Here is a 25,910-nt window from a genome sequence, read left to right as displayed (position 1 = left end):
GGTTTCCAGTAATTGGTATTCAGAAGCATTACAGTCTCCAAGCATGGAGGCAAAGCGCAGCCATCATGGCTTATAGCCATTGAAAGCCTTGTCCTCCATGAATCTGACCAATCCTCTTTTAAAGCCATCCAAGATGGAGGCCATCACTGCTTCCTGCAGGAGAGCGTGCCATAACTTAACTATTCATGGAACTTAAATATGTTTTAATACTCTATTATGACAGCAAGTGGTTTTTTGTTTTGTTTTTGTTTTGTTTTTAAACACAACCTAATCTTAAAACTAGGGATGTGGGTGGCGCTGTGGGTTAAACCACAGAGCCTAGGACTCGCCGATCAGAAGGTCGGCGGTTCGAATCCCCACGACGGGGTGAGCTCCCGTTGCTCGGTCCCTGCTCCTGCCAACCTAGCAGTTTGAAAGCACGTCCAAGTGCAAGTAGATAAATAGGGACTGCTTCGGCGGAAAGGTAAACGGCATTTCTGTGCGCTGCTCTGGTTCGCCAGAAGCGGCTTAGTCACGCTGGCCACATGACCCGGAAGCTGTACGCCGGATTCCTCAGCCAATAAAGCGAGATGAGAGCTGCAACCCCAGAGTCGGTCATGCCTGGACCTAATGGTCAGGGGTCACTTTACTTTTACTAATCTTAAAACTAAGGATTCATATGCCAGATTGAATGGTCAAACCAGAAGGTTGTGGATTCTCCTTCTTGGAGGTTTTTAAGCAGAGGTTGGATGGCCATCTGTCATGGGTGTTTTAGCTGAGATTCCTGCATTGCAGGGGGTCGGAATAGCTGACCCTTGGGGTCTCACCCAGTCTACAATTCTTTGATTCTATGAACTAAAATGAACAAGCAAATAGGCTGAGGAGCAAGGAGGCCGGTGGAGGGGGAGTGAGGTGAACATCTGCGAGATAGGGAGTTTCAGTGGGTAAATAGTACCAGAGGAAAGCATTAAATTTCCCTTTAATATGCATCTGGGATGGGAAATATGAAGCTTGCAAGATGTTGCTGGACTCCTTCCCATCCGTGACAACCCCCCTCACACTGGGGGTGATGGGAAATATAAGGCCACTTCCACACACCCACTTGAACAGTCATGGCTTCCACCCAAAAGGATCCTGGGAAGTGTAGTCTGTTAAGGGTGCTAAGAGTCGTTAGGAGACCCCGTTACAGTGGTGCCTCGGTTTAAGAACTTAATTTGTTCCGGAGGTCCGTTCTTAACCTGAAACCGTTCTTAATCTGAGGTACCACTTTAGCTAATGGGGCCTCCCGCTGCCGCCGTGCTACTGCCGCACAGTTTCTGTTCTCATCCTGAAGTAAAGTTCTTAACCCGAGGTACTATTTCTGGGTCAACGGAGTCTGTAACCTGAAGCATCTGTAATCTGAAGTGTCTGTAACCTGAGGTACCACTGTACACACCCGAGCTATGATTGTCAGAGTCTTTTAGCAATCAATTCATCTTCACAGGGAACTCTGTTAGATCTGAGAGGGGAATAGGAGCCTCCTGACAACTCTCTGCACCTTTAACAAGCTAAAGTTCCCAGAATTCTTTGGGGGAAGCCATGGCTTTTAAAGTGGCATAAGAGTGCTGTAAAGGTATACTGTGGATGTGATCAATGGTCCAGCAATATCTGAAAGGCTTGGGTTCCCCATCTGTATCGTACACCATGGTCCCAATGGAGGCATTCCAAAGATGATCAGAGTTCCAGTCACACAGCTCCCATGTCACAGCTAGTTTGATCTACAGCCAAGGAGTTAAAGAAGCAACACAAAGGGCATGGTTGTGCGCGCACACAAAAATAGATATTTTGTGACTTGCATGCATTATGCAAATGCAGTCTAACTATATGAATTATCCCTATTTATTCAAATGCGGACATTTACATGCTTTTGCTTATTCTTATGCCTGGTTGTTCTGCATATTCCCCCCACTATGTTATTTATTCTACTTCCCATGGAAAGGGTACTAAGGGAAACAAGGAGGATGCAACTAGGTAACTGACTGTAAGCAAAGAAGGGGATACTGCAATATTCTTCAAGTCAGCACTGGTAAGTAAGATCTTATTGGGATGTGAACTAGCAATCAGATCTTGACAGAATGAGATGATAGCTGGAAGGATGGCAAACATTAGGAGGACAAGCTGAACATGCGCAGCGGGGGGGGGGAGGCACAAACAATATTGTACATCAAATCCCTGAATGACAAGAAGTCTGGCAGATTTAGTATTCCAGAATGTAGCACCAGTTAGCCTCTGTCCAACAGCATGTAGTTGCTGGAGGTGTGCATGGATCCCAAGATCCAAGCTGTATCTGTACTTAAAAAAAATAAAATAATTTCTGATCTGTTTTGAGTCGCTCTGTCCTCTCCTCACTTCAGTCTGTAAAACAAAGTTATGTGTTTCCCATTCACTATTTAAAAAAACAAAACAATCACTTTCCCTCCTTTTGGCCAAAGTGGAGAAATTTGCAGGCAAGGGAGACCCTCTAAAATTCTTGCAAGTTTCAGACAAATAGATCCAGGCCAAGCAAAAGGCACTCATTTTCCTCTGTTGTCTCATATTAGGGTGGTGGAGGAAGGGGTTTGCCTCTTGGTCTTTTTTTCCTTAATATAATTAAGAGGGGCTGAACAATGTTTACTCTTGTTTCCATTTAAAAAAGCAAAAAAAAAACCAAAAAAAAAACCCCAAACCTTTGTAGTTTCATGGTGGTCTTTAATTTGCAGTACACACTGTGCTTGTTTGTGCCCATCAATAAGCCTTGTGTTGTGAGGCTGTCTAGAGTACTGCTTGTGCAGGCCTCTATTGAGTCCATTCTCTCTCTCTCTCTTTTTCTCTCATTAGAGCAGAGTAACATGCTTAAAAACAACAACACCTTAACTGAAGCTTTAAACATTTTTTAAAAACCTTCACTTAGTGCACTTTAACAAAAACAACAACAGACAGATATACTGCTCAATATATAACATAATAACAACATAATAATATCTTTAAGTGACGCAGAGCAAACCCAAATATCATGTTACAGCAATAAAAACATTAATACTAGTTACTAATAAATATATACTGATATCAGCTCCTTCTTTGGAGGACTCACTTCCTCAGTAAATACCTCTCAGCTTCCTAGCTTCCACACAGGACTGCATCCATCCACCTTGGCTTTCACACAGGGCTCAAAAAAACCCTCACAGATCACCCCAAAATCTCACAACAAAGAGGGCTCCTAGAACCTGCTGAAAGCACCCTAGTATTTCACCCTAGCCACCAAGGTAGATGGAGCTACCTTGGGCCACCCATGGCTATGTAACCTTCAATGCTCAATTGGCACACGCCAAGGTCCAAGAGTCCCATGGACTGCAAGAAGATCAAATCTCTCCATTCTGAAGGAAATCAGCCCTGAGTGCTCACTGGAAGGACAGAGCCTGAAGCTGAGACTCCAATACTTTGGCCACCTCGTGAGAAGAGAAAACTCCCTGGAAAAGACCCTGAAAGATGGAGGGCACAAGGAGAAGGGGACGACAGAGGACGAGATGGTTGGACAGTGTTCTCAAAGCTACCAGCATGAGTTTGACCAAACTGTGGGAGGCAGTGGAAGACAGGAGTGCCTAGTGTGCTCTGGTCCATGGGGTCACGAAGAGTCAGACACGACTAAAGGACTAAACAACAACAAGGTCCAAGAGATAACAAACTGGGTGGGTCATAGAATCAAAGTTGGAAGGTACCCAAAGGGTTATCACGTCCAGCCCCCTGCAATGTTGGAATCAGTCTTCCAAGGTGTCCAAATGTTAGAAAAGTTGACCTTCCTCCACACACCTCTCCAAACACACACAGTAATATCCACATATCCATCTGGAGAGGACGGGGAGGGGTTGCTAAATAATCCACCAAAGAAAACCGCTGTATGAAATCAAAGCGGCGACGTGCTGGTGACGATAATGAAGAGCTCTCCGAGCAAGAAGCAGACGGCGCAAGACCTTTCCCCATCCTGCAATGCTTCCGAACCCTTTGCCTGCAGCTCCTCTCACCCAAGTCTCCCAATGCAATAGCCGGCTCTCATTCTTTTGTCCTCCGGCTGCCTTGCTCACTGAGGCAAGTAATTAAGAGTGCCAAATAATAGAGCCAAGCTTCCAAATTAGCTTCCAATACGGTTGTCTCTTTGCCAGTGGCTAAAACAATGATAACAATGGGGGGAAATCCATATTCTTCCTTGCTAAACATAAATCGGAAGCAACAATTCATTGAGAACCAGCTGTAGCTTCCTTGGTAAAAAATAAAATAGAATACTGATCTTTCTTGTGCAGTGTATTCTCCAATCAATGTAATCAGTCCCTTGCATTCCATTCCCCTTCTACATAACCAGAAGCAACTCTTACATTGACTATTATTATTATTTATTTTTATTTATTTTTATTAATATTTATTAAATATTTTTAATATTTATACTATTATTTATTATTTATGTATTATTACTACCCACTTATCACTCTAAGAGTCTAGGACAGGTTAGAACATTGAAATACAGTATTAAAAACAGGTTAATTTATTATGACATCACAACACCATTATTCCCCCACCCCAACCCCATCATTACCAACCAATAAAGCTGAGCAGATGCTGGAAAATCACAGAATTGTACAGCTGGAAGGGACCATGAGGATCATCTTTTCCAACCCCCTTCAAGGCAGGAATCTTTTCCCCAACATGGGGCTTGAACTCCCAACCCTGATATTAAGGGTCTAATGCTCTACTGACTGAGCTAGGAAACATTTCATTCTAAGTTAGTTGTTAGGAGTGAACAATCTTCTGAGGACCGCATGCCAACTGACTAGAGGCAGAAATGGGTGGAATGACAAATGTAGATTTGGGGTGCTATTCCAACTAAGGTTTACTCACAGTAGACCCTATGAACTAATGAACACGATCCATTAATTTCAATAAGTCTACTGTGAGTAAAACTTAGCTGAATACCAGCCTTTGACTCCCTACAGTAAGACTAGTGTCTTCCTACACACACCACATCCCTCTCTGCCCTCCAGCAGGGAAGTGGAAAATAAGGAAACCTGGCTACAAGTTATTTCATACTGTTAAATAATGATGTTCTATAATGATGAGGTGAAGTAGTTATATCAGGAGGCACCTCGGAGAGAGGATAATCCAACTGATTCATTGGCTCCTGGTGAATGAGACTCATTCTTGCCTTTCCATCCATGACAGACAGATTGAAGAGCTGCTATTGGAGCAGTTCTGGGAAGGGAGGAGCCAAATGGATCTAGCTGAGCCAATGGATGAGGGTCGTTTCCCTGGCATTCTTTATGATGTAATCAAGTGGAGTGGAAGCTATTGGGGACTGTTCCAGCAGGCAGGGGGCAACTTGGTGATGGTTCCAGCCTTTCCCTATGAATCAGCTGAAACAGCTGCTACGGTGGAGCTACTGTGGAGAATGGGGGTGCCAGAAGGCTGTTGATGCCAGTAGGGGTATTTTTTTAGGGGGGGAGAGTGTGATTTGCATTTAAAGGGGGACCTACCTAAATTGCATTCTCTGAAACAACACAAGAACCAAACCACATCCATTCTTTAAAATCCACACTTTGAAATTATTATTATTATTATCTGTATACTGCCCTTTACCCGCAGGTCTCAGGGTGGATCACAAAATAAAATCACAATTCAAAACCACAAAATACAAAATCAAATAACAACCCAATAGCCCCATGCCCTTCTGCTGCAGGGGTTTACAATTCAGTTCCCCAGATAAGTAATGTGTAAAACACACACACACACACACCCCAAATGCCTTTACTCGGGTAGTTTGTGCAAATAAATACAAATAATATACAAAAATGCATTATATTAGGGGAAACAGTCCGAGAATTAGTATACTATTACTCCGAATACACAGACAATAATGTTGTCCGGCTGTTACACGAGAGATGTTCTTCAAGGACAAAGGTAGAAGACTTATAGCATTCCTTCATCTCACAAGTGCTGAATAAATTAATATCCAAGCATGCCACAATTTATGTGACCACTTTCCACTTAATAAATTCCCTTCTGTACAGATTTATTTTTATTTTTTTGGCAGGAGGGAGGAACTGCAATATTCAGAGAAATGCAGATTTCGAAAGATAGCTTTGTTGTGGTTCATGTGTTGGTTCAGGAAGGAAAACTCAGTAAATGCAAACTAAACCAATTGCTCTCCCCATCTCTAATGCCAACAAACGTAGCAGTATACAAAACTATTTTCAGGGGAACTATGCCAACTGTTTCACAAAACAGATGTGTTTCCTTTGACACAGCCATCATACGGAATATCATCTTGATGTTAGGAACTTTAAACAAGGACTTTGATGGTTGTCAATCAAGCCGTAACTCTCTTTCTTTGAGGGATTGGAAAAACCCCATCCACTCTGGAGGTCCCTCGAGGACCACAATGACTGTATTTACCACGTCTGGCCGTGCTCGATTTAACAGTATAATTATTTTGCCTCCGTACGAAGCTGGTTTTATGTCCTTCCCACTTACACTCTCATCTTCCCTCCATTTGATTATATTTGTTTCACAGACAATCCGCTCCATGAAGCAAACACACATGACTGAGCACTACAGCATACTGAGATAAGGTAACATAGCCGGGAGGCAGCTGCAATATTCAACAGTTAGACCTACACACCAAACTCCCCCCACTCTCCCCGTTCTCTCTCTGGGGAATTCCTGCTGAAAATGCGGATAACATTGTGCCGAAGCAATCAAGGGCAGAACAGAGCTGGGAGACACTTGCATTAGGCAGTTTATCTTGGGGGGTATTTTAAAATGAGTACCTTTAAAACAACTGCACAAGCGAGCTCTCTGAGGTTCCTTAGGTAGCGAGACTAGTCTTTCTGTACAATAGAGAACGCATTTGTTCCTTCCACTCTACTACTTCCATATTGTTTTCCCCCCACTGGACTGCAAAGTACAGGAATGTAATACGCATTATAACTGGGGCACAGTGCTCTTTGCAGTCAAGTCAATCTGCTGGCTTCAACTTGCTGCAAATGGCAAAATGACTCTCTGGAAAGTGATAAACAAAGGCACTAGACTAGGATGGCGTCCTTTCATAGCCACTGGTTCTCTTGTGAAATAGACATTAAAATAAATCATCTTCAGTGTTTGATCTAGGGAAGGGTTTGTACCAACACCTGACCAATGAGGAGCCTGTCAGCAAATGGCAGAAAACCATGGCTAGAAAAGCCACCTCTATTGGTCTGTCACCCCCCCCCCCAACTTTATTACCTGGGTTATAAAGGTGCCCTAAAGACGTTAAAGCAAAGATTATGGGGACTTGCAATCTCAATCACACCCAGTCTGTAGTCTGCTGGCAGTAGGAGTACAATATGGGCATTTCTTTAAGTTAACACCTTACATTAAAAGCCTCACAGTACTAAATTAGCGAAGGTTATTCACCAAAGCCAGACTAAAGGGCTTTCCTTCTGCAGAGTTGGATGGCAGGTTGAGAGGAGCTCCCTACCAGGACAGACTTTGCTCGTGTGCTCAAGACATCAATTCTATAAAACATATTTTGCTGCACTGTGCGAAATATGAACAAGCCAGGGCTGAACTGATATTACCCTTGCTGGTACCTTTCCCGGGAAAATCAGAGGTTCACTATGTCAGGTTCCTATTGGAAGGCGGGACAAATGCTAGAACATTAGCAGAGGCAAAGTTTTTATTGGTGGTTGCAAGAACCAATGATTCCTGTCTTTAAGTCTGAACAAAATGCTTGTTTCACCTGGAGGTAGCCTGTCTGAATTGTGCATTGCTTTGTAACGATTTGTTGGGTCTCTGGACTGTAATAAAGATTGATTGATTGATTGATTGATAGATAGATAGATCATCTATGTGTCTGTAAAGACACTAGCTGACTGGGCCCAATCCAGGCTGTTGGCACTAGAGTACAAAGTCCTGAACAGCTTGCGGCCTGGCACTGAGATCTAAGACCACTTTGCACCACACTGGGAAGGAATCAACATTGGGAGCAGAGGTCTCCTTCCACCCAGCCCTGCGTCACCCTGCCTATGCAGAGTCCCTTGTCCCACTCAAAAACAGAGCAGATTGAAATTTTTTAAAATCTGCAGTATTAAGTTCAGTTAAAACAAATTGCAATTAAAAGATTTGGGTGGGTATGAACGACGCCTGGGCTAAGAGGTGTATCTTCAGCCTATGATGAAAACTATACAATGAAGGCGCCAAACATAGGAGCCAGCTTTTTTGCTCCTTCTTGACATCTTTCCGTCGGGCCTGCAAGACAGAGCTGTTCCACCAGGCCTTTGGCCAAGGTGCAGTCTGACCCCCTCTCTCCTTCTGTAATCCTCATAGCACTCTAGCCCAATGGTTGCCATTAATTTGATTTTGAATTGATTTTAGAATGAATTGATTTTAAAATGTATTTCAATTAATTGATTGTGATTTTATGTAAATTGTTTTATTTTTACTGTTGTTAGCTGCTCTGAGCCCGGCTTAGGCTGGGGAGGGCGGGATATAAATAAACTATTCTTCTTCTTCTTCTTCTTCTTCTTCTTCTTCTTCTTCTTCTTCTTCCTCCCTATAAAATATTTAAGGAGGCTGGCCCTGCCCACCAAAGTTGATGGGCACTGCCATTCAAATGGTGTGTGTGCAACAGGCCATGTGATCAATTATGTGGGGCGGGGCTTATCTGCCCCTCCCCATATTTTATTTAAGTTGGCATCCCTGTTGCCGGATATCCTTCTGTGGGTGTCTCCTGGGCTCACTTGAAAACTTCTGAAAGCAGTGATATGAGTAGTAGGGCCCACTCTGCTGATTTAAACACCAAAGAGGGAAGGAGGTGGACTTCCATTTGTTGACGGTTTTAAACAATAACGTGAGCACCTTGATTTTGGTATGGAAATAATAGCAATTATTTGTTTTAACTCAGTCTACTATTGCATTTTTTAAAATAAATAAATAAATAAATAAATAAATAAATGTTGAAGTGGAATAGTCCAATTCTCTAAAGACAGCTGCATTTTCATTTTGCATATTGTTTCAAGAATTGTGAATTAGGAGGTCTGCATTAAGATGTGAACTGAATTGAATTTCTTCCCATTTCTAAACCTCATCTTCAAATACTTTACAATGTACTTGCTCCGCTGTGACTCCTCAGGTTTACGGTAATGATGACAAATCAAGCGATAGCCATGCATGGATGAGCCCACTCATAGAGGTACTGCAGGCAAAAGCAGACAAACTACATAAAATATTTCTGTTCATGATTCAGAAGATTTATTTCCAATATTAGCTACTCTCTGCTCAGTTCTCCCATCCAGTAAGTAACAGCTTATTCCCAATATGGGTTACCTTTTTTTAACATCCTACATTTTGCTTGCACAATCACTCCATTTTTGGACTACTCAGTCATAGGATTTCTTGTAAGTTTCATTTAAACCCATGGCTTGACATTTCCCTGTACAGTCTGATTTCTCTGCAATTTATTTAGCGCAATATATATATATATATATCACCTACCCTCAAAGAGGTGCTTTTATGAATGCCAAAATGGAACTCGCCAGATTTTGTAAATCTCATATTCAGCTCTTAACAGAGCTCACACCCTCACCTTTTCAAACAAATGATCTCTATGGTTCATTTTTAAGGACTAAGAATAGTAAAGTTAAGACAAGCTTGAATAGGTTTCATTCCCCAATTCTGGTGCACTTGGAGCTAAATGGTGTGCTTGGCATTTCCTGAACAGGAGGTTTCCAGCTGAGCAAAAATTATGCGTCTGCAAAAGATTCCGATTTGAGACAGACCAAGAAGAGATCTGAGCAGGAACATAATTGTCAAGATGCTTAAGGAGCCCAAACATGCTAAATTTACTTTATTTACTTATATTTCATTCGCCAATATTTTGCATTCCAAATGTTAATCTCTGTCATGAATGTAATACATAGAATTGTAGAGTTGGAAAGGACCCTAAGGGTCATCTAGTCCAACCCCCTGCAATGCAGAAATCTCAGCTAAAGCATCCATGACAGATGGCCATCCAACCTCTGCTTAAAAACCTCCAAGGAAAGAGAGTCTACTGTCAGGAGCTCATCCTACACTCGAGTAGGACCCTGGCAGAGACACATGCCCAACTGGCATGTTCTCTCCCTCCTGGTCTTTCGTTCAGGAGCTTCAAATGCTTTCTTCTGCCCGAACATCCCAGCGACAGATGCCAACAGACATCAGAACACTTAGGGATCCGCAGAGTCTTCACAGTTTGCGTAACAGACCTCAGCAACTCAGCATTTTGGCTAATCTCCTTTATTTACATATAAACACACACAGAGCACTGCAACATGGCTCCCTCTCTCTCTAGCATCAGACAGCAAAAAGAAAAAGAACAAAGGACAATAGTCCCACTTCACGGAACACAGTAACACAATCATCCTGTCTCCGTCACTTCCCACTTTGTGGAGTCAAAACATACACCATCATGTGATAGACAACAATCCTATGACTGCGATCATGGGGCAGGAATTCTGACAGGAGAGTCCACAACCTCCCAAGTCACCTTCAAAGGTAGTCCCACATAGAGCGCATTGCAGTAGTCCAAGCGGGAGATAACTAGAGCATGCACCACTCTGGTGAGACAGTCCACGAGCAGATAGGGTCTCAGCCTGCAGACCAGATGGAGCTGGAAAACAGCTGCCCTGGGCACAGAATTGACCTGTGCCTCCATGGACAGCTGCGAGTCCAAAATGACTCCTAGGCTGCGCACCTGGTCCTTCAGGGGCACAGTTACCCCATTCAGGACCAGGGAGTCCTCCACACCTGCCCGCCTCCTGTCCCCCAGAAACAGTACTTCTGTCTTGTCAGGAGTCAACCTCAATCTGTTAGCTGCCATCCATCCTCCAACTGCCTCCAGACACTCACACAGGACCTTCACCGCCTTTGCTGGTTCTGATTTGAAAGAGAGGTAGAGTGCATATGCCACAGGATATGCTGATGTCATGTGTGCACACCATGGAGCATGCCAACATTGTGCGGCCCTGGCCCCCTCAATCACAGGGGCAAGGCTGCATGTGTGTGACACAGCCTCTATGCTCATTGTCAAATTATATAAACAATGCATGCATGTTATGGAACAAGGTTGTTGAGTTCATCTCCAACTTGTCATTTTTCAGGTTGCAACCTCTCCTACAAAAGATATTGTTAAAGATGGGCACAACGTTACTGCAGTAATTTCAATCAAAGGATATGTGTGTGTCTCATTGCACCAGTTTCATTGCCATTTGATATTGTGTAAATATAAGCCTGTGTGGACATTGTCACACCAGGGAGGAAGGAGGCACTTATCTAAGCTGTTCATTTTGGGATCACTGAACATCAAACCCATTTTCTACTGGATGAAATAAAGTGAAACAACATTTAAAGCAGCAACACAGACCCCAACTTTTTATCCAGGGCTTTTATGTGACATTCAGATTCTCATCCCTGCTGAGATTTAAAATACACAAGGGAAATGTCCATTTGACATTCTCATTCCTATTGTTTTTGTGAAGGACCAAGCAGACCACATTTGTGCTTCTCTCTATTTATTTTCCCAACGCAGAGTTTCCTATCTTCAAATGCCACATGCAGTTCTGCTTCGGTCTGATTAGCAGCTGCAGAAGATTGCAGTGTTTAGAGGTTTTGTATTTTAATGGAAGAAACTTTGCTCTCTGGCTTCTCAGTTTGGGTTTTAGAAAAAGGGAGAGCTTGATGAACCTACAGCACTTTAAATAACAGCTAACCTCAAGCAGGATGTAGCTTGCAATATCTGACGGTACCATCTCACTTCTAATAAAAAGAAACAAGTCTTGCTGTTTAAGTAACACTGATTTTTGGTTGCTTTTTCTCAAGTTGTGGGAAACAAACAGGAATCAGAAAAGCTGGGAATATTGTTAGATGCATGTGTGTAAGTGTGAAAACTAGGGCTGTTCAAGGCAACCCTATGTTGATTCACGGTCCAATTTGTTGGTGATCCTGATTACAAATGTGGTTGAGCAGTGAAAATGATGAAAAGTGAGTTAGCTATAGCCCAGGCATGGCCAAACTTGGCCCTCCAGAAGTTTTGGGACTACAGTTCCCATCATGCCTGACCACTGGTTCTGTTAGCTAGGGATGATGGGAGTTGTGGTCCCAAAACAGTTGGAGGGCCAAGTTTGGTCGTGCCTGCTATAGTCCAACATCATTTAGAAGGCACCACGCTGGTTACCCATGCTCTGCAGATGTCCTGAATCTGGTGTACTCTTAGGTAAGTCCCAATAGTGCACACAGTTTCAAGGGCAACATTACAAAGGAGTCAGACAGTCCAATGGTCAAATATGGGTTCAGGTCCCATGCAATGAGAAAGGTTCAAAGTCAAACCTTCTGAAGAAGATCCAGGGTTGGCATTGTGGGGTCAGTCCTGAAACTGCAGCCCAGTAGAGTTCAAGAAGCAGCCAAGCCATGGTCCATCAACAGTGAAACATTGAGCAAACACAGAGTCTCTGCCCTGCTTCTCTGTTTTTCCTCTCAATCTTATTTGATGTCCCTAAGTTTGCTCCAGCTGAGTAGCTGTGTCTCTCCACTTAACAAACATGTGGTCCCCACCTGGTCTGAGCTTAATCAAGCTGAGTGGCCACACACCTCTGCCCAGACCCAACAAGTCCCATGATCTTTACCTGATCAGCCAATCAGCTAGGCTGCATTCTCACCTGACGCAGTCTCTTAAAGTGCACTTCCCACTGTACCTGATGCCTCAGAGCCCATTGTGTTTGGGGAGACAGGGACACCTTTGGTTCTGGTGATGTTCCCACTTGCCCTGGCTCCCATCCTGCCCCTTAAACATCCTCTGATGTCCCCTGAATACCTCCCAAGTCCCCAACCTCCCCTTCCCCAGCTTCAGCTTGTCCTGGTGTGTACCAGTCATGCCTACACTCCTCGCAAGTGGGTACCAGTCGTGCCTACACTCCTGCCAATTCATGACAATAGTTCACACCATTGGCTAAAAGTGATAGGAGGGAGTGATGGGGCTGCAGGACCACTCCTGACAGCTCTACCAAATGACAATTTCTAACAGGCCTCTCCTTCACTTGCTGCCTTTCAACAGCCATTCCATCTGGCTTTAGAAGAGGTGGCACTGCAGAGTCCCTTTGCTGAAAGACCAAGAGCTTTGGCTCCTGCTTTCCAAACTTCTCATGGATGCTACAAGAACTCTGTAGCTACTACTACTACTACTACTACTACTACTACTACTACTACTACTATATTTATACCCCGCCCATCTGGCTGGGTTTCCCCAGCCACTCTGGGTGGCTCCCAACAGATGAAAAACAGAATAAAACATTAAACATTAAAAACTTCCCTAAACAGGGTTGCCTTCAGATGTCTTCTAAAAGTCAGATAGTTGTTTATTTCCTTGACATCTGATGGGAGGGCGTTCCACAGGGTGGGTGCCACCACCAAGAAGGCCCTCTGCCTGGTTCCCTGTAACCTCACATCTCGCAGTGAGGGAACCACCAGAAGGCTCTCGGAGCTGAACCTAATATCTAGTTCCAAAGCTTGCCTTTTCCCTCCTCCCTCCCAGCCCCCTTTCCTTTTGTATCATATCTTTTCTGACCAGAGGCAGCCAAAGTGGTGTCTTCCAGATACTGCCGGATTCCAACTCCTATCAGTCCCACCCAACATGGTCAGTGGTTAAAAGAAAAATGGTGGAAACTGTATTCCAACAACATCTGGAAAAGACCAAGCTTGCTATCTGTTTTAGAATGTGAGTGTGAGGCAAGGGAGTGTTTGGACAAGGAACGGGGACATTAATAGATAGTGGCTTACACACGGATAATATTTTTATCAGACAAAACAATCCCCCTCCCAGTGGCACAGTGGGTCAGTGCATCTTAATGTTAACCAGAATGTTGGTGGTTTGAGCCCGGCCAGGGATGGTTGTGGGCAGGATTCCTGCATTTTCGTGGGTTGGACTAGATGACAATTGAGGTACCTTCCAACTGTATGAGTCTATGAAACAAAATGTGTTGATATTGCTCACTAAGATTTAATAACAGATGTATGACCCACTGAGCCCCAATAAATAAATATACTTCCACCATATTTGGGGTGCCTGGGTTTAAAACTAAAAGGAAATATACTTTGCAGGCAGGTGTTGTGCCATTAATAAGTATAATTAAGTACCACCCAAATGAGTATTTAGAAATTGTCAGTCTCTAATAGTAATTGTTTGGTTCAGGGAAGAATCATAGCCATGTGCAAAAAGGAAAGAGGATATACTACACATTGCATTACCAGACCCCATAAATCACAAGCTACATTGTTTCAAAAGGCTGTCTTGGGAATTTAATGATAGATGGAGCTCTACCTGTAAACTTCTCTATTTTGTTCCGTAAGCAGCTTAATTATTTAATTTGAAGTTTACCCTGCAAGGAAGCCACATGAGGTTAAAGCTTGTTTTGCCGATTGCCCTAAGGGATCAGACCTGGTACATATTCTAGAGTAACAGTTGCATAAGATACATATTTATCATCCCTTTTAGTATGCAAAGCTTAGGGTATAGTTGTTCGAACAGTGCCTGTTCAATGCAAAGGGGAATAGTAATTTTAGCGTACTTTACGCTAAGGTTGTGGTCCAACAGGTGGGCATTTTGATGGACAGACAAAGCTCCCCATTCAAGCACAGGACTGGTTCCTTGTTGTTTGAAGGTTATGGGAAATGCCAGGTGTACAATCCCATTGTACACAAAGAACCATCCTTCTGGCTAAATTCGGGATGGGTGAATCTATCAATTTCAGTTTCTGACAGTTTATCATTCCCCACCCCTCAGGTCTTAAATCTGAATCATAGCATAACATCATAGATTTGTAGGGTTGGGACCCTAAGGATACTCTTGTCCAACACCTTGCAATGCAGGAATCTCAGCTAAAGCATCCATGAGAGATGACCGTCCAACCTCTGCTTAAAAGCCTCCGAGGAAGGAGTGTTTGGGTGATGGTTTAGAGATAAGTCTTCATTAAAATTCACCAACAGAGGCGCCAACTTCTCAAAAACATAGGGGGAGGGGGCTGACATGACACCCTGACATCACGCATCCAACATGACATGGAGCCAAACAGCCTCATCCTCCCCCTTCCAGCCAGTGTGGTGTAGTGGTTAAGAGCGGTGGATTCGTAATCTGGGGAACCGGGTTCGCGTCTCGGCTCCTCTACATGCAGCTGCTGGGTGACCTTGGGCCAGTCACACTTCTCTGAAGTCTCTCAGCCCCACTCACCTCACAGAGTGTTTGTTGTGGGGGAGGAAGGGAAAAGGAGATTGATAGCCGCTTTGAGACTCCTTAGGGTAGTGAGAAAGCGGGATATCAAATCCAAACTCCTCCTCCTCCTCCTCCTCCTCTTCTTCCCCTGTCATGGCTTCCCCAGAGGGAAGCTGCCCCCAGCCAGTGGCAGCAGTAGTAGCATCTGATCACTGAACCATGTCATGCCAGGCTCCACATTTACCCTCTGAACAATGGGGGCCCCTGGCCACCTAAAATAAGAGAAATACATTGGTAGGGGGCAAAGTGCCTCAGTCCCTAGGAGTCGGTGCCTATATTCATCAACTTTCCTGTTTTAATAAGCACATATTTATATACAATTTGGATAACATACAAAGTTTTTGCAAAAAGAATTCTCCTGATATAATTTGTTGTACAGTGGTACCTCAGTTTAAGAACTTCATTCATTCTGGAGGTCCATTCTTAACCTGAAACTGTTATTAACCTGAGGTACCCCTTTAGCTAATGGGGCCTCCCGCTGCCACCACACGATTTCTGTTCTCATCCTGAAGCAAAGTTCTTAACCTGAGGTATTATTTCCAGGTTAGTGGAGTCTGTAACCTAAAGCGTTTGTAACCTGAAGCATCTATAACTCAAGGTACCACGGCATATGTTCCTTTCACTAATATATGGATTCTTATGCACACTTTGCCCTCATATGTGCATCTACGTATGTCTTACTTGGCAGGGAGACTGCATTTCAAAATTGAGAAGTACGGATTTCTGAGTGACGGTAGTTTCAGTTCACCTATTATTTGGGCAAGTGCAAATAAGATGGGTTCATCTTTCGGTGCAACCTGCACCAAACTTCTCCTCCATCCCTACACTTGGTAAGATAGTGCCAGAGGTTTGCCTCTGGCAACCAGAAAAGCGTCTGATACTGTGGTTCCCAGGAAGATAGCTTCCTCACCGCTACTGACATTCTGCTGAAACCATGTGCATAGCAGTGGAGATAGAAAAGTTTCCCTCCCTTTCTCCCAACACTAGAATTCGTGGACATCCAAATTTTGGAAGATTCAGGGCAGATTTTTCAAAGTCCTTCTTCATGCATCACAATCATGAAGCTACAGAACTTGCTCCCCACCATAGCTGTCAACTTTTCCCTTTTCTTGCGAGGAATCCTATTCGGAATAAGGGAATTTCCCTTAAAAAATGTAAAACGTTGACAGCTATGCTCCCCACAGGAAGCAGTGATGGCTGCCAACTTGGATGGCTTTTAAAGAGGATTAGACAAGTTCAGGAGGATAATGCTATCAATAGCTGCTAACCATCACGGCTGCTGTTCTGCCTCCATGCTCAGAGGCATTAATGCTTCTGGATGCCTGTTACTAGAAGCTGTCGGAGTGGAAACCATTCCTGTGCTTGGGGGCCCCACTTGTGGGTTTCCCACAGGCATCTTGTTGGCCACTGTGAGAACAAGACGCTGGATAATGTGAGCTATTGGCTTTATCCAGCAGGCTCTCCTTATGGGGACTATATCCCAGCATGCTCTGCAGTGCGCAAGGGTTCTATCACCAAAGCATGCATACAGACAGTGCTTCTTGAGTATGGAAAGTTTGAAGATCATTGCGTTAGAAACCCCAGTCTGATCTCATTCTCTTTCTTTCTCCCCACACTTCCCAGGGACGAGATAGAAACAGAGTGATCATTAATGTCAGGGAAGTTTATTTGCCTTAGTTATGCTGACACCGTGGAACACAATGAAACCTCCTGCTCCACCAGGAGTAATAATAAAAAACCGCCTACTTTAGAAACATGAATTCCTCTGTGGAGCCCCAGGGGACCGGCCCTTCAAGATTTCCTGACTGCCTCTAAATGTTTAGATTTGTACTTGTGTGTTCTGAGTAACAATTATTTAACTTCTCTGCAATCTTTCCCTATCGCCTCCCCATTGCACACTGACATTTCTGTAACTTGCTATATTAGTTTTATCATCCAGGGCCATGAATTATTGATTTGAGGATTCTGTTTCTCCATCGAACGGCAGAAACCGCTCACTATTGCACCGATGCAAATAGGCTAATAGGGAGAAAGGAAATATAAAGTTTCTCAACGTGGGTTTAAAAGTTACGTCGCCGAGGCTTCCCATCTCCTATAGCGTGGCTAGCACTGATTTGTGTATAATAAATCCCAACTTGTGACCTGAAGGCTTTTTCAGTCTAGTTAGCATCTTCCAAATTATCATAGAGATTTAAGACAGTTCATTTTTTAAATAAATAAATAAAAAGTTGTAAAAAAAGGAGACATTTCTCCCAATATTCCCTAATGGTAAGTGCCTCTTATGCAGGCTGAATGTAATGTTAAAGACAGGATTAATGATCGTGAATGGGGAATGCTATTTCATTTTTGCAGTGTGATACAGTTCTATGAGTAAGGAACCCTTTTTCTGTGCAAGAAGCTGACATAAAGCAAGCTGGCTTATTATTATTATTATTATTATTCTGCCCTTCATACATGGAACTCAGGTTGGTTCACAACATAAAATTATAATATAAAAAAGACAAAATGTATAGTAAAATTAAGAGCAACAACAAACAAATAATCCCTCCTCCTACAACACATTTAAAGGACATTGGATGTCAGCCAGCCAAAGCCCAGGCTGAAGAGGAATGTTTTTGCCTGGTACCTAAAGGTGTATAATGAAGGTGCCTGGTGGACCTCCCTGGGGAAAGCTTTCCACAAACGGGAAGCCACTATATAAAACCCCCATTCTTGCGTTGCCACCTCCCAGACTTCTCATGGAGGAGGCACATGAAGAAGGACCTCAGAGGATGTTCTCAGGACCTGGGTTCATTCATCAGCAGTTGGGCTCCTGTTCTGCCTAAGCCTGGCAGAGGGGAAACAAGTCTTTAAAATAGTGTTCTACGTCGGGTTGTTGCATGACCAAGCTTAGGATCCAGCCCAAGTTTCCCCTCTCTGCTGCCTCCCACACAACACAGGGATTTTGTTGGGTTGAGGTGGAGCAGCATTGAGGTTGGTCCAGTTGGCTGCACTGGTGTTCCCAGTGGTACCACCTCTGGTACATCCTTATAGCCCTCACCATACTGCAGCCCCACCCCATCCAGGAAAGCACTAGAAATTCCAGTGTTGGGAGGGCAGTTCTAGGCCCCCACACCCATTAATACTGAGATCCACTGTAGTTCAAGCATGAGCAGAATATATGGGGGCAATCCAGCTAAGTTATGCACTCTGCTTGGTAGCACAGGAGCTCAGTATGCAGGTGGGACGTTATCACCCCATGGAGATCTCATGGGACTGATATCATCTCACAGGATCTTGAAAGAGGGAAGGAGGCCTTGGCTAAGAGGGGCCATGACCATGTTGCCACGCAAACCTCAGTCTCAGAGCCTTACTAGGCTATTTGGGGCACTTGGCAAATGCCACAGAGAATGACCTCTCCTGAGCTACCACCCCCTTCAGCTTCTGAAGATGGAGGAACAACCAAGAGGGACCCATTTGCTGATCTTAGCACCCAAGAGGGTCTGTAGGAGGCCTTTCAGATATTCAGGGCCTTGGTATTTCATGGCTTCAAACACTGACATGAACACTTCAAATTGGACCTGAAAATGAATTGGTAACCAGTACAGCTGTTTTAAGATAGGGATTAGTAAAGGTACCCCTGCCCGTACGGGCCAGTCGTGTCTGACTCTAGGGTTGTGCGCCCATCTCACTTAAGAGGCCGGGGGTCAGCACTGTCCGGAGACACTTCCGGGTGTCAGCGTGACGAAGCTGCTCTGGCGAGCCAGCACCAGCACAGCACACAGAAACACTGTTTACCTTCCCACTATAAAGCGGTACCTATTTATCTACTTGCACTTAAGGGTGCTTTCAAACTGCTAGGTGGGCAGGAGCTGGGACCGAAAGACGGGAGCTCAACCCACCGTGGGGATTCGAACCGCCGACCATTCGATTGGCAAGCCCTAGACACTGAGGTTTTACCCACAGCACCACCTGCGTCCCATTAAGATAGGGGTTAAGTGAGAGCTAAATGAAATCCCAACCAGTAATCTGCAGCCTAAGGCCAATCAGCTCAATAGGACTTACTTCTGAGTAGACATGCATCAGACTGTGCTGCTTGAAAGCCGACATAAAAGGTGCAGGAATAGATATTAATTAAGTAGGGAAGTCACTTCAATAAAAAGAATAAACACGGGCAAGAATCGTTAGAACATTTGCTTGCTGTTTTAGTGGACAAGAATAAACCCAGGGAGTCACAGAAAATAGTAAGACACTGATGAAAAAGACTGGATGTTCTTTGTACAAATATATTGAGTAAAAAACTCCAGATTTTTTGTGAAACAGAATCTTTTTTTGAATTTGGAAATAAGTCTGGTAAAGTATTGCCCTAGAAATGTGAATCAGTCTGGATTCCCCCTCCCCCCGACTGAATTGAATGTTGAATGTTGAGATAATAATTATGTGTATAATATGGATGAGATGCTCAAAGAGGTTGTATCATTTTTATACTCTGATTCATCCATCAGAAGAGGGGAAAAACAACTCAGGATAACATTGCCAACTATTTTGAATGTATTAAATATTCTAATGATTTCTTTTTCAGGAAGAAAGAGACCTTATTAAATGCTTCAATATCTATTCAAGAGAAACAAAGCAGTATTGAATGTTTGAAAAGTAATAAATTGCTTGGGCTAGATGGCTTTCCAATGGAGCTTCATAATAGATGTTCAGATGCTTTATTACCTATTACTGCAATAGTATGCAAGACTCTTAACAGGCCCAATAAGTTGCCAGAATGCCAAATTGACTGGTATTTTGAAAAAGTAAAAAAATTCCTGCTATTTCAAAGCACTAAAGGACCATACCTCCACTTAATGTTCAACAGGGGTGGGCAACAACAGACTGGGGGGGGGAATGTGAAACTTTCCCCATGTCCCCCCCTCCTTCAGTGGTTTTGCCTGGAATATGTCACTGAACTCTGACAGGCCTCATTCCAAGAGCGGCCTGTGGGTGGGGTGGTTTTGCCCAGTGGCACACAGCCCAGGAAGTGGTGGAGAAGGTGGAGTTACATCTCTCTCCATCATGGTCTTGTGAGATCTCCCCCATGAGAAGAAGGAGGGGTTGGGGCTTGAAGAAGAAGAAGAGGAGGAGGAGGAGTTTGGACTTGATATCCCGCCTTTCACTCCCTTTAATGGGTCTCAAAGTGGCTAACAATCTCCTTTTCCCTTCCTCCCCCACAGCAAACACTCCATGAGGTGAGTGGGGCTGAGAGACTTCAGAGAAGTGTGACTGGCCCAAGGTCACCCAGCAGCTGCATGTGGAGGAGCGGAGAACTGAACCCGGTTCACCAGATTACGAGACTACCGCTCTTAACCACTACACCACGCTGGCTCCCACAAGAATTTAGGACCTGAGAGCAAGGGAACCATCCTCTCCTACAGTTTCCAGGAACTTGTATGCAAAAGAATACTGTCTCTGAGCATGGATGGTGAGAGATGAAGATCTAGGCTTAATAGAAAAAGAAAACATGGATGGATGGATGGATGGATGGATGGATGGATGGATGGATGGATGGATGGATGGATATGCACCAACAACAAGATTACATACCCCCCCCAACATTTCTCTGATGGAAATAGAGACATCCTATTCAACAACAACAACAATTTTACTCTTTATACCCCATCCATCTGACTGGGTTGCCCCAACCACTCTGTGTGGCTTCCAACATATATAAAAACACAATTAAACATTAAACATTAACAAACTTCTATATTCACGGCTGCATTCAGATGTCTTCTAAAGGTTGCATAGTTACTTATCTCATTGGCTCAGGGGTCGCATAACTGTGTCTGTGTCAACTGCACTAAGAAAGGAGGCAATCTGTTTTTGGATCTACTACTATCACACCATATGTTTGAAGCACAGCCCTTCAAAAAGAATCTTTGGAACTTTACTTCATTAAGGCTGTTGTGAATTTTAGCTCTGTGAGGGATAAACTGCAGCTCCTGTGATTCCTTGGGAAAGTCGTGTGCTTCAAATGTGCCTTAAAGGAATGGTGCATATGCAGCCTGTCTTTCCACTTTGACTCCCCCCCCCACCAGATCTGTTAAATCCAAAGCATTGTCCACTCCAGCCCCCCACCCCCACCCCAATTTATATATTTGAGCACAGCGAGTGAAAAAGGACATAGCAAAGAACAAGGGCGCTTGCAGACTCCATTGCATGAAGACTAATGGCCATCTCAGGTCAGCTCATCATGCCTGCTGAGGAGCACAGTTCATGATACAGAAAGAACAAGCTCCTGCTGAGCTGCCCATTACCTCCAAATCCATGCTTTTCATGGAAGGTTTTCTGATCTACACTCCTTCATTCTGTTCGAGTGAGAATGAGAGGTGAACAATAGGACAGCCATTGCAGCCCTGCTCTATTTGTGAGCTTCCCATGGACATCTGACAAGCCATTTCTTGGAGACAGAATACTGGTTCTAAATAGAAGTCAAATCTAACAAGGATATTTTAAAGGTATCCTAAATAGCCAATATACACTTAGGAGTTTTTCCCCCCTTAAGAGAATTGTTCATCATTGCCAGTTTTGGTTCTGATTCTATTTCTCCTCTCATTGTCGTGTTTATTACAGAAAAGGGACAGTTTTAAGTTATGCAGCCCAGTACAGTAGCACGTATAGAGTAATGGCTCCGCAAATGCGCTCCCCGAACAAACTGTATATATGCTAATTATATGTAAATGCCTCTGATGAAGTAAAATGAATGTAAGGATGGGGAAAGGACTGGGAAGAAGAAGGGTAGATATTGAATGAATTCATGGAGCCCAAAGGTGTTGTATTAATGCCTCGTCGCAATTTACCTGTGTTCTACAGAATGTTTACAGTGTTGTAAAAGTAATGGAAAGGTCTTTCGCAAATGTTTAGGCACTATTAGGTGGCATTTATACCACTCCTGGGATTCACAGTGCAGCTCTGTGAATATAGATTCAGATACTGCACCCCCCCCCGGTCCCCGCTTTAACTTTGCACGGAACAAAAGGTTCAAGTGGAGAGCTGTGTATGAATCTGTTTATGGGACAGTCACTTGTAGAAATCTCACATCAGCCATGAACTCGCTCTGTTCAAGGATTGGGATTGATCCTGCCGGGTGCAGGTGCTGCTTCGCAAGAAGAAGAAAAAGAAGAAGAGTTTGGATATGATATCCCACCTTATCACTACCCTAGGGAGTCTCAAAGTGGCTATCAATCTCCTTTCCCTTCCTCCCCCCACAACAAACACTCTGTGAGGTGAGTGGGGCTGAGAGACTTCAGAGAAGTGTGCCTAGCCCAAGGTCACCCAGCAGCTGTATGTGGAGGAGCAGGGACACAGGAAAGCCATTCATGAAGCAGCACCATGTTGCCTCCTTTCAACAACCTTGTGGAGGAATCATAGAATCATAGAGTTGGAAGAGACCACAAGGGCCATCGAGTCCAACCCCCTGCCAAGCAGGAAGCACCATCAGAGCACTCCTGACATATGGTTGTCAAGCCTCTGCTTAAAGACCTCCAAAGTAGGAGACTCCACCACACTCCTTGGCAGCAAATTCCACTGTCGAACAGCTCTTACTGTCAGGAAGTTCTTCCTAATGTTTAGGTGGAATCTTCTTTCTTGTAGTTTGGATCCATTGCTCCGTGTCCGCTTCTCTGGAGCAGCAGAAAACAACCTTTCTCCCTCCTCTATGTGACATCCTTTTATATATTTGAACATGGCTATCATATCACCCCTTAACCTCCTCTTCTCCAGGCTAAACATGCCCAGCTCCCTTAGCCGTTCCTCATAAGGCATCGTTTCCAGGCCTTTGACCATTTTGGTTGCCCTCCTCTGGACACGTTCCAGTTTGTCAGTGTCCTTCTTGAATTGTGGTGCCTAGGAGCGCCCTGCAGAAATGAACCCCCTGCTGGGTGGTAAGGAAGAAGACAGTGTTGTGTGGGTGCTTGAGGTTCACAGGAGAAGTGGGCAGAATCAAGGCACAAATCTAACTCAGAGCATTCAGGACCCTGGACAGCTACAAATGGTCCTGCTAAGTCAACTGCTTATTTCATTGCATTTATTTCAAACATTTCTTCCACTATTTTCATTGCATGTGCAATTCTAGAGTGGGTTTCATCCTGACATACAAGTCCATATGCCAAAACAGTTCCCACATAGCAGACACATGAAAGTAAGAAAAATGCATAACCATCTTGGAAGAAAACCCAGCAACTATCTGGGTGATTTGTCAGCTCAATGAAGTCTGTCAATTCTCAGAGGAGAGTGAGTTCTATAGCTGGAGTGCCACCACTGAGAAGGTTCTTCCTTGCCATGGTTAGAGCTACTACAGCCTACAGAGCCTTCCCAGCCAATCTGAATTTCAGAAAAGGTCTATATGGAAGCAGGCAACAAACCAATGCAAGTACTTTGTAGCATTTTGAAAGCCAGGTCAGGTCTATCAGAAATGCTCCCCATCTTCCTACCACATTCTTCACTAGCTGCAACTTCTGAATCAGCTTCAAGGGCAGCCCCACATAGAGTGAAGTACAGTAATCTAGTGCTGAGGTTACCTGCCCATGGGCTATGGCTTGTCCCCAAATCCACTAGTTCCAAAGGGCTTCATTTATTCTTAAACAGAGTGGGACACTGCTGAACTTTACGAGTCAAAAGCCAAGAGATTGATGACATATTACTTATTGCTACTCTCTGGCTGTTGCTCTGATTTAAGAAGCAGAGCCATGTAAGAAGCAGGCCTCCAACTCCCATCTCACAGATTTAGGATGGCTGATGGTGTCAAAAGCAACAGGGAGATCAAGGACAATCGACAGGGTCAACTCCTTCTGTCTCTCTCCTAATAAAGATAATCTTTCAGAGCGGTCAAGGGTAATTCAGTCTCTAAACCAGGGGACCAGATAATCTGCTTCTTCCATGAATGCCTGCAGTTGGGCCACCACCTTCCTTAGGAAGCTGATATTTGCGACTAGGCAGTAGATATTACAGGTCCAATGCTGTTGTTGTTTTGAGTCATGGGGTTTAATAAGCAAGCTCTTGGAACTGTAGATCTGTGAAGGGGAACAGGTGTCCCCCTAACAACCCCCTAAGAAACTGCAGCTCCCAGAATTATTTGTGGGAAGCCATGACTCTTTAAATCGGTAACATTGGACTTTAAAGGCACGGTGTGACTGTAGCCTCACTTAACTAATAGGGAAGGGGGTGAAATCTGAACTCTCCACATCTAAATCAGTATAGCCATATTCACTCTACAAAACTAAAGCACCTCCCCCCCAGCCGCCCCCTGAGATGCAACCCATTAGTAAACGTTACCATGGAAAAAAATGCTTTTCTATAATAATTACTACAATCATAATTATTACACTCGACTGAAGGTTAATCCCTCTGGTATTAATTTAGCTCCAGCGTAAGCAGATACATTGTTCACGTTCATCTCACTGCACTTAGCATATTACTAGAGATTAAGGTCTGCATGGCCAAAAATAGAGATATTTAAAACCCAGTGTTGTCGGGATGGTATAAATGTAGCTTGACTCAAACTTGCTTTCATCTATCACACGGCAATCCTCACCTTGCAACGTTCCAGAAATGAAGGTAGAAAATTGCACAAAGCAAATGCTCTTCCCCAATGCAGAGTTTTGTTTACGCCTTGCCTTGTTCCCCTGAATCTTTCTGTAGGTACCTAGCAAAGTTCAGCTCTCTATGGAAATGGCATCAGGGCACATTCAGATAAAAGCTGGTAATCTAAAAGTCTGTGGCTCTGTGTTTGTGTATACACAAACACACACAAATAAATTGCAGCTATAGCATATTAAATTTCAAAAAGTGATCTCGTTAATTAAGCACATGCAATTTCTCAGATTTAATTAAGATGACTCCACAGCTCTGGAAAGATTGTTATTTTTATTAAGAAAGATCTCGCTGCACCCGTTTGCTCATCATGGAAGAGCATATACTTTTTGTCTCTTTCTTTGTATAAAGGGGGGGGGGCTTTTCTATAAAAGCAGGGATTTAAACAGCCATATGTTTGTTGGATTTATGCAAAAAGTGACAGTATAAGAACTGTAATCCAGGTCACTGTGAAGGAACTTGGAGAGGGAGAGCAAAAAAGACTAGGAAGCGATCATACAAACTAATCCCAATCTCAATTCTTTGAGTGCCGTTGCTTATCTCACCAAAACAGCATAATCTGTGCACAAGAGAGAGATATCAGGAAGCTCAGGAGGATTCTAGAGTTGCAGGTGCCTAGCACATCCCTCAAAAGAAAAATTAAGAAAACCTAAGGGGAAAGGAAACCCCCAGATCAGCCCAAATAAAGACTGAATATGTTTAGTGGCCACAAAATACTGACTGGGATGTCAAGAGAGAGGCAGAAAACCAGGAGTGGCAAATAGACTGGAGTACAATAGAATAAAATAAAATGGAATAAAATAGACTAAACCACAGAGCCTAGGGCTTGCCGATCAAAAGGTTGGTGGTTCAAATCCCCGCAACAGGGTGAGCTCTCGTTGCTCGGTCCCTGCTCCTGCCAACCTAGCAGTTCGAAAGCACGTCAAAGTGCAAGTAGATAAATAGGTACCGCTCTGGCGGGAAGGCAAACGGCGTTTCC

At 43.9% G+C, this 25,910-nt stretch overlaps 1 protein-coding gene across 4 annotated transcripts in view; it reads right to left on the bottom strand.

Moving 5' to 3' along the window:
* CNTN5 (contactin 5) overlaps nucleotides 1-25,910 on the bottom strand; it is a 657,243-nt gene that overhangs the window by 491,509 nt on the left and 139,824 nt on the right. The window lies entirely within an intron of this gene.

The sequence above is a fragment of the Podarcis vaucheri genome, assembly GCF_965113315.1.
Source record: "Podarcis vaucheri genome assembly, chromosome: 4".
Lineage (NCBI taxonomy): Eukaryota > Metazoa > Chordata > Lepidosauria > Squamata > Lacertidae > Podarcis > Podarcis vaucheri.
This window is presented reverse-complemented; position numbering and strand designations above follow the sequence as displayed.